This window comes from Lolium perenne, chromosome 3, assembly GCF_019359855.2.
Source record: "Lolium perenne isolate Kyuss_39 chromosome 3, Kyuss_2.0, whole genome shotgun sequence".
In the NCBI taxonomy this organism is placed as follows: domain Eukaryota; kingdom Viridiplantae; phylum Streptophyta; class Magnoliopsida; order Poales; family Poaceae; genus Lolium; species Lolium perenne.
The window spans coordinates 154082646-154091881 of NC_067246.2; positions in this window are offsets into that span (position 1 = coordinate 154082646).

Consider the following 9236-nt stretch of genomic DNA (forward strand, 5'->3'; position numbering starts at 1 on the left):
GTTTGAGAATCATCCTAAAAGTGCAACACACTCTAAAGAAATCTTTACAACTCACCCAATCCTAAATCATCAGGGTTAAGTTACAATCGGTGCGATTGCATCTCATACTATGCATCATAGCATCTTTTCCAGTTCTTTCAACATTGTCCTTACCGGACGATGATGGTATTTCAGAATTTGGAGTTATCACGTATCCAAGCTTTTGCCTGCATAATCTTGCAGTCAAGAAAGGCAAGTTCATCGCTTGCTCATGTTATTTGATTATTTTTATCAAACTATATGCAAAGTACTATACTTATCACAATTGCATTGAAAAGCAAAATATTATTTTACAATTATGAATATGACTATGTGGTTGGCATTGGAACCATGGTATGTGTTGATTGGTGGAGGTTCCATTGCAAGGGTAATACTCATCTAGGAATAATCACCAATGTCGTATAGTGATTCTAGCGCCGTACATATCGCCTTGACCATAAGATCTATAATGGCTCTGGGGAAGTTAGTTGTATCTTTTCCCTCTTGCATATCAACGGACTTGATAGGGTCTGGCTGGGTGTTGGGATAACACAGCAGTAGGTTGGGAAATCCTTTAAAATCTCGATATGTGTGGATGAGAGGCTCTACCGTCTATGATGGATTGTCCATAGTATATCGGGGGCAAAGCCGTATGATCGGGAGAAGTCTACCGGGGATGTACGGATGGACAAAAGGGTGGGTATGCAGGGTCACGGATAAGGCAGTGATTGGCCTGGTTCTTATACCTGGCCTCACACCAAGGAAGTGTGGACGGAGCCTGCAGCCCGGTTGGCAGCAAGGATAAGTTCTCTTATGGGAAAAGTAACACACCTCTGTAGAGTGTATCAAATTGTGGCTGTCACTTCCTGTTCCGGGAAGGGAACTACGAAAGCGGCATGAAAGGAACTCCGTGAAGTTCTATTCAACCTGTGAAGACTGGCAGGCATAGTTTTTAGAATAAAATAAACCTTTTGAAGAAATGTTTACGAAAACTTGCATTTGCCTATGACTTTCTGGTCTGTGGCTGTAGCTAGTGCATGATACACCTATTTCCTAATATGAACTTGCTGAGTACGCTCGTACTCATTCCCTCCCATTTGAACCCTTTTCTTAGATCAAGGCACCGAAGGAGAAACTACCGTGGAACTCGAAGACAAAGCAGTCAACTGCAACAAGATGAAGAATCCAATCAAAGAAGTCAATGGAGTCAACTTCTGCATCAGTTAGAGTGGAAACTTAGACTAGTAATAGAAGGGAACTTTTCCCTAATCCTAGCACCTAAGTAGCTAGAATTCTATAGCAAGCCTAGTATCTCTAGAGATATTGATAGCAATAAGATAGACTATGAGTCGTTCTTCTAGAGCTTTATTTGAAGTTTTACCTCACTGTAAAGTAGGAGGATGTGTTGATCTTATGTAAACAGTTCGTGTATACTTCTATAGACATACCTTGGACTCGCATATGTTTCTGTTGTACCACTCTGAGGGATGTAATATAAGTGGAACGGTGTTTCACTTGTGTTATGTCAACGACGTGCGTACTACACCATGCAGTGGTATGATGAGTCACCACAATCTTGAAGTAAATTGTGATGGTGTGTTGGATCTTCAGATTTCCGTTGTCACTTAGCCATTGCACATGGTAAGGATGGTGATGTTTCCGGAGCGGAAGGTTGAGCTTGGAACATAGTTTGGTGCTTGCAAGGTTGTGGCAACTACCTCCATCGATGATGACCTTGATGGACTTGCCATTGATTCTGGCTCGTGTTTGGAAGATGTTGCATCTTTGGTCTTCATTGGGGATTGCATGGGTTGTCAAGACTTTGGGCACCACAGGTGATGGGCTTGCATCATGCACACTTACGATTTGTTCTTGGTCTTCTAAGGCATCATCTTCAAGATTGGTTGCGGCTTTCACTAAGGGTTCATATTCACCTTAACTTAAGTACTCCACATCTCCATCATCTCGAGTTATCATAACTCTTGTGTTCTTGCATTCAAAGGATTTATGTCCTTGGGCGCCACACTTGAAGCAAGTGATGTTACTAGATCCGGTGGAAGCTTTGGAGGACATAGTTGATTGCTCCGCCTTGAAGCTTGTTATCTTGATGGCACTTCTTGTTTGCTTGGGAGGATCCTTGGAGGCAATAGCACTGGTATTTTTGATGCTTGAGGAAGCATTCGTTGCATGTCTTGTGGCGAACAAGTTCTTGGACTTTGCACTTGCTAAGTGTTCTCGCACTTGGCGCTCGACCCTTGTAGCTTGATGAAGTAACTCAACCATGTTGGTGTAAGGAAAGAATTGCACTATCCTCTTGACGGGAATGTTCAATCCATTCAATAATCTTGCCATTGTTTGCTCTTCTCGCTCATCCACATTTGCACTCATCATGGTCATGTGCATCTCCTTGTAATACTCCTCAACGGACTTGAAGCTTTGGTTGAGTTTAGTGAGCTTGTTGAAGAGGTCATGTTTGTGGTGGGTGGGCACAAAGCGGGTGTGCATGACTTCTTGCATCTCTTCCCATGTGTCAGTGGGCTCTAAGACTTCTTTAGCACACTTCTTGTTTACTTCTTACCACCAACATTTGCATATCCCTCAAAGTGAAGTGATGCCATGGCCACCTTCTTTGCTTTGGAGAAGTTTTGGATGCGGAATATCTTGTCAACCTTGAGTACCCAAGACAAGTATGCATCGGGGTCTTCTTCTCCTTGGAACTTGGGCATGGTGAACTTTAGCCTCCCAAAGATTTCTTCCTCATTACGGTCATTGCGTTGATGTATTGGTATTGCATCCTCTTGATCCTCATTATGGTTGCGAGGTTGTTGATGATGATTGTCATTTTCATTGCGACGGTTTGGAGGAGGAGGACGCCTTCCATGTGGTTGCCGAGGGTGTGGCATTATACTAGCTTCACATGGTGCTTCATCTTCATTGTGGTGACTTGCTTCACCTTGATGAGCATGAGGTGCTTGACGAGCTTGATGATTGAAAGGGTTGTGTCTTCTATTCCATGTTGTTTCTTCTTGCGCCATCATCTTGAGGAGCATCAATATTGATGATTTGGCGTTCTTGATTCACTTCTTGTTCGGCGTCATGTTGTGGGTGCCTTTGAGCATTGACCACTTGAGATGGACGAGGTTGTCCTTGTTGATGACGTGCCGCTTTCTCATGGCGAAGACGTTCTTGCTCACGTGCTTGAAGAAGATCTTGATCATGACGAAGACGTTGTTGTTCCTCTTGGAATTGAGCTTCACGGTTTTCTTATTGTAGCCTCTCTTATTCAAGTTGAACACGTGCTTGCTCCGCCTCTTGAGCTTGTCGTTGAAGTACTTGAGCATCCACATTATGGTTGTGTGGGTCTTCATTGGAGGCATGATGAGATGGAGATGGAGCTTGATGCCTTGAACTATGAGAGCGCGAAGACCTTGAGTGTTGGCTTCGAGTGTTGGCGATGTTGGCAATGTCTTGTTAAAGGCGTGCCAACCTTTCTTCTTGTATTCTCATGCTCGCCATGTTTTGTTGACCTTGAGTAGCAAGTGTGGCCTTCATATCGTGGCCTTGAGCATCAAGCTTGTCATGGAGGTCTTGCACTTGGACATTGAGGTCCCTTATTTGCACTTGAGCTCGTTCTTCATAGCGTATGACAGTCTCGCCTCTCCTTGTCGTGAGGTCATGTATGCTCTTGTTGGCGGCTTGAGTAGCTATCCAATGTTGGTGCCGCATCATCGGAAGTTGGTTCCTCTCTCCACTAGACATGGTTACAAACTAAAACAAGAACTATGTTGTGTGGGGTTAGAGGAAAAATCACAAGTAAGTCAAAGACTCACAACAAAATTGGAAAGGTGTGTCAAGGTGAGGAACAGCCAGTTACACACGCAAAAACACACGCAAAAGGCTATGATCTCTATATGGTGTTAGTTATGGATGTGGAAAGCCAAATGGAAAAACCAAACAAAATATCTATTGTCAAAATGGGTAAGGTCCAAAAGTCACAAGTCAAAAGCAGTGATCACAAAAGGCATACACAAGGTGTAACACACGCATGGGACAAAAATGGGGTTAGCGCGGCCAAGGAAAATGAGCACGAACAAAATTGGTCCTAACTAAGACTACTAGCTCGGTGTCACGCCAACACAAGAGAGACAATGGCTTGGTTGCAAAATTGAGAAGCAACGAGATTTGTGCAAGACGGCTCTCTTCTCTTTTCTCTCTTATGCTTATAAGCTTTGGACTCTTTTGTATGTAGGTGTCACTCACAAACTATTTTCTTTTTTTGTATTTTTCTTTCTTTTTCTCACTATGTAAAGATACTACTATCTATGTAAGTATGGCACACTTCTTTTGCTTATCTTTTCACAACGAGCTTTTGCTTCGTAGCTTTTCTCAACACACGCACACCCTCACGGTCGGGACGCTTGCGCAATGCTTCGCAACACTAGAAAGCCACTCTCGATGGGAAAGGTACGCAAAGGAGGCTAGGGATACAAGCTAAGGTGCAAGTTATACCACTTGATGATGGTGGTCGATGATCACAAACTTGCAATGGTGGTGGGAGGTGTCAAATGAACCACTTGGATCCTCGGTGTGTCGTCATCGTTGTTGATGTTGCGGAAGCTTGCGGTAGCTGAAATGGCACTCGGAACCGAAGGCCAAACACAAATGGGAAGTGCCAAAACGAAAACGAAGTGAGCTGTGAAAATTTTGGGTCACCGGTAGTGCCGGCGCCTGGGGCGGCAGTGCCGCTCGTGCACGGCGGAAGTGCCGGTCCTTCCTAGCGGCAGTGCTGGCCTGGTCGCGGATGTTCGTCGATTTGGCGGAAATCTGACCATAAAATCTTCGATTTCGTGGGAATATTGGCACAATTAGGTGGGAAAATTTGGGGGAATTGTAGATCAACACCGAAGGCAAGCTTCTATTGGAACAAAACCACCAAAAACTCAACAATTTGTCAGATCCAACCAAGGCCAATTTAGGGTTATTTTTTGGGAATTTTTGAATTTTTTTGAAGAAATTTTTTGGGGATGTGGGGATCAAATCCGTGGCAACCAAGGAGCTCTTGATACCATATGATAAGGACTGAGCCCTAGGGGAGGCCCGATCTTCACGGATTCGATGGCGGTGGCGAAGAACACGGGTGGAAAGCGGAGAGGATCAGAGATACAAACGCAACACACACACACACACACACACACACACACAACAAGTTGTTCTTCGTTGGCCCGATACACCAACCCAATATAAATGTAAGGTAAAGACCCACAAGGAGTAGAATCTCTCACAAAAGATTGGAAAGCAATTGGTAGAGTTCCAAAGAGGAAAGAGTGCAAATAGATAGAATTGCAAGAGCAAAAGATCCACAAACACTAGAATCCCTAGAATCGAAGAGACCAATCATTCCTAAGATCCTTGATACACTTCATAGATTCATCTCTATAAGGGTTTCCCATGGGGGAGGAGCTAAGCTCATATCAATCTCAAAAACAAATCTAACCCTAATTCGTGGCTAGGGGAGCCCTATATATAGGCCAGATCCAAAATAGGGGTAACTTAGTCATTTGCGAAATAAACACAACCACATGATTAAAATCAACGGTTCATATGAAGTCAACTTGGGTGAGGGCGGCAGTGCTGGGGTGCGCCCAGCGGCAGTGCCGGCCACTTGCTGCTGCTGCGTCTTCGGGCGGCATTACCGGTCGGGGCCGGCTGTGTCGGTGCATTGAGGTTGGCAGTGCCGGGGTGTGTCCAACGGCAGTGCCGTGGTGTTTCCACCGGCAATGCCGGCCTGTGGACGGCGGCAGTGCCGGTCTTGAGCTGATGCCACCGGCTGATGTGTTTGTCCCTTCTTCTCTTCTTCTTCCTTGGCCAATGGAGCTTCTTCTTCTTCAGATCCTTGGTGAGACTTGTACCTAATGACACATAGAGCTTCGGCATGAGGTAGCATTCCATCCAATGACGTATCAAACATATACGTGGAAAGGAGCGAATTCACCTCTTGGCGTATGGCTTTGGCCCGAGCTCGTGTCATTGGGCCACGAGGAGGGCTTGTCGGTCTTGAGGAGGAGGTGTCCAAAAGCCACCCCGTATCAACCCGCACCGGGCCTGTGGACAACGCAAGCGAGTCCATGTCCACAACCACCGGGCGGCCCACCTCCCGCGTGGTGAAGATCAGCCGATCGGCGTGATGGAGGGCAGGAGGGACATCATAGAGATTGAACCAGATTTCGACAAGTCGTTCCTTAGCAGTAAGATCGCCAACTGGAATAGAGACCACAACTTTAAGCTTGCTGGCACGGAGAGTGAGGCCACCCCCGTGGCACGCCATACGGAGGCTTTCTTTGGAGGGGAAAGTGACCACAAACTCGACATCCTTAATCTTTCTAACTTGCCAATTTCAGGTTTCATCCACAAGATCCTTGAACTCATCTTCCACATCCTTTGCCGAGAGCCCACCAAGGGACAACGCCACCACCGCTGCATTGGTCTCAGGACACTGCACTTCTTCCTCTGCGACATCACAGCAAAAGAAGCCTCACTGGTTTCCCCCAAAACCAGCCTAGAAGGGATCGGGAGCCCGGTTGAAGAGCGCACACATGGCAGATAGGTGGCCGATCTTCTTGCAATTCACACAGAAGCGATCCGCTGTCCACTCGGCTTGGACATGGCATTGATTGCCACAATTGGAGCACGTAATGTTGGACGCTTCAGCAGGAGTGGTCGCCGAGCCCCCTTGGCCCAACGAGCTTGAGCCCGGTAGCACCGTGGCCACCCCTTGTGGCGCACACTGTTGGCGGAAGGAGCGGATTCCTCAAGCTCGACCTTGATCGCGACCTCGAGGACCTGGCAGAGGGGGAGGAGGAGGGAGCGGGCGACGCCCATCAGACCGAGAGCATCCACCGTCGTTGCGCCGGCGGCCGCCTCCGCCCGCTCACGGCCGAGGTCGAGGTCGCACTGACGTTGTTGGCGACCGTGCTCCTCCTGCTCTTGATCCAGCTTCTGGCGCAGATCATGCGCCCTTGAGCGTGAATACTCGCCGTCTGGATCGTCGAACTGCCGCTTGCCCCGTGTGTTCCGCTCGCGATCCATGGGAACGAGGAGACCATCGGCGGGGGCGCCCAGAGACGAAGGGAACACCAAGGACTTGGCTTGAGCGAGGTTGCGGCGCACGTCTCTGGGAGGACCGGCGAAAGCAAAGGAAAGATCCAGGGTTCCAGGAGGGAGCCAGAACCACTTAAGGGTTGGCGGCGGTGGAGGGGCAATCTCGTCAAAAGCCCCAGGTGGAAACCTGATGACCCACAAGTATAGGGGATCGCAACAGTCTTCGAGGGAAGTAAAACCCAATTTATTGATTCGACACAAGGGGAGCCAAAGAATATTTGTGAGCCTTAACAGCGGAGTTGTCAATTCAGCTGCACCTGGAAACAGACTTGCTCGCAATAGTTTATCAGTAGCAACAGTTTTATAGCAGTAGCAGTAGAGAAATATAAGCAGCAGTGTAATAAAGACAGCAGTAGTGATTATAGTAAACAACATGATTAAATATTGTAGGCATAGGGATGGATGAACGGGCGCTGCATGGATAAGATAACTCATGTAATAATCAAGACTAGGCATTTGCAGATAATAATAAAACAGTATCCAAGTACTAAATAACCATAGGCATGTGTTCCATATATAGTCGTACGTGCTCACAATGAGAAACTTGCACAACATCTTTTGTCCTACCAGCCGGTGGCAGCCGGGCCTGTAGGGAAACTACTAGTAATTAAGGTACTCCTTTTAATAGAGTACCGGAGCAAAGCATTAACACTCCATGAACACATGTGATCCTTGATGTCTACGCACGCTTCTATTCCTGTAGACAGTGTTGGGCCTCCAAGAGCAGAGGTTTGTAGAACAGCAGCAAGTTTCCCTTAAGTGAATCACCCAAGGTTTATCGAACTCAGGGAGGTAGAGGTCAAAGATATCCCTCTCAAGCAACCCTGCCATTACGATACAAGAAGTCTCTTGTGTCCCCAACACACCTAATACACTTGTCAGATGTGTAGGTGCACTAGTTCGGCGAAGAGATAATGAAATACAAGTAGTATGTATGATTGTGAGTAGTAATTGCAATCTGAAATAAATATGGCAGCAAGCAAACATGTAACATAACTTGTGGGAAACGGTGTTTCAATGCTTAGAAACAAGGCCTAGGGACCATACTTTCACTAGTGGACACTCTCAACAATTGTCACATAATAAAACCACTCTACACTCTCTTGTTGGATAACAAACACCATTCATTGTGTAGGGCTACAAAAGCACACCTCAAGCCGGAGTAAACAAGCTCCACAACATCCGGAGTTCATATTAAAGTAACCTCTAGAGTGCATAATAGACCGTTGCAATTTAGACCGAGTACTAACATAGCATACACACTATCAACAATAGCTATGAAAGGGGGAATAGATCGCATCAATACTATCATAGTAATAGTTAACTTCATAATCTACAAGAGATTACAATCATAACCTACGCCAAGTACTACATGATGCACACACTGTCAACATTACATCATGGAGGAGGAATAGACTACTTTAATAACACCACTAGAGTATCACATAGATTAATAGTCACTACAACAGGACCCCTCCTACAACAACGCATTTATCTGTATCTAAATGCCAATATAGGCGTTGCTAGCGACTCTACCAACGGATAATAATGCGTTGCGTTTTTGGGCGTTGCAAGGGTACAATGCAACGCAAATAGGCCTGTTGGTAACAGTGGCGTTGCTAGGCAGCAACGTATAGAATTAAGGGTGGGATACACTTACATACGTTGGTGCTTACACTGCCCAATTGAATTCATGCATAATATTAATTTTACTAATTAAATATTTGTAGCTCTTGCAAGTGGTGGTCCACATTTAACATTCATAATATTATTTTTTCATAATTATCGTGAATTGGGTCCATGCTGTGCTTTCAAGAAATTCGTGAAGAGAAACATATTAATAGCCCGCAGAAAGAAAAATAAAGAAAGATTTAATATTTATTATTGGAATCACCATCTCATACATGAAAAATATCTTAATAGCACAGGACTTGCAATCTTTCTTCAAAATATGATACTCTAGCTAATCCTACATCTGTTCCTTCTAATTTCATGTCTTCTAATATACTGAGCAGATATCAGAATAATGTAGTAGTCCTTGTTATCTTCTTTTTGATCTT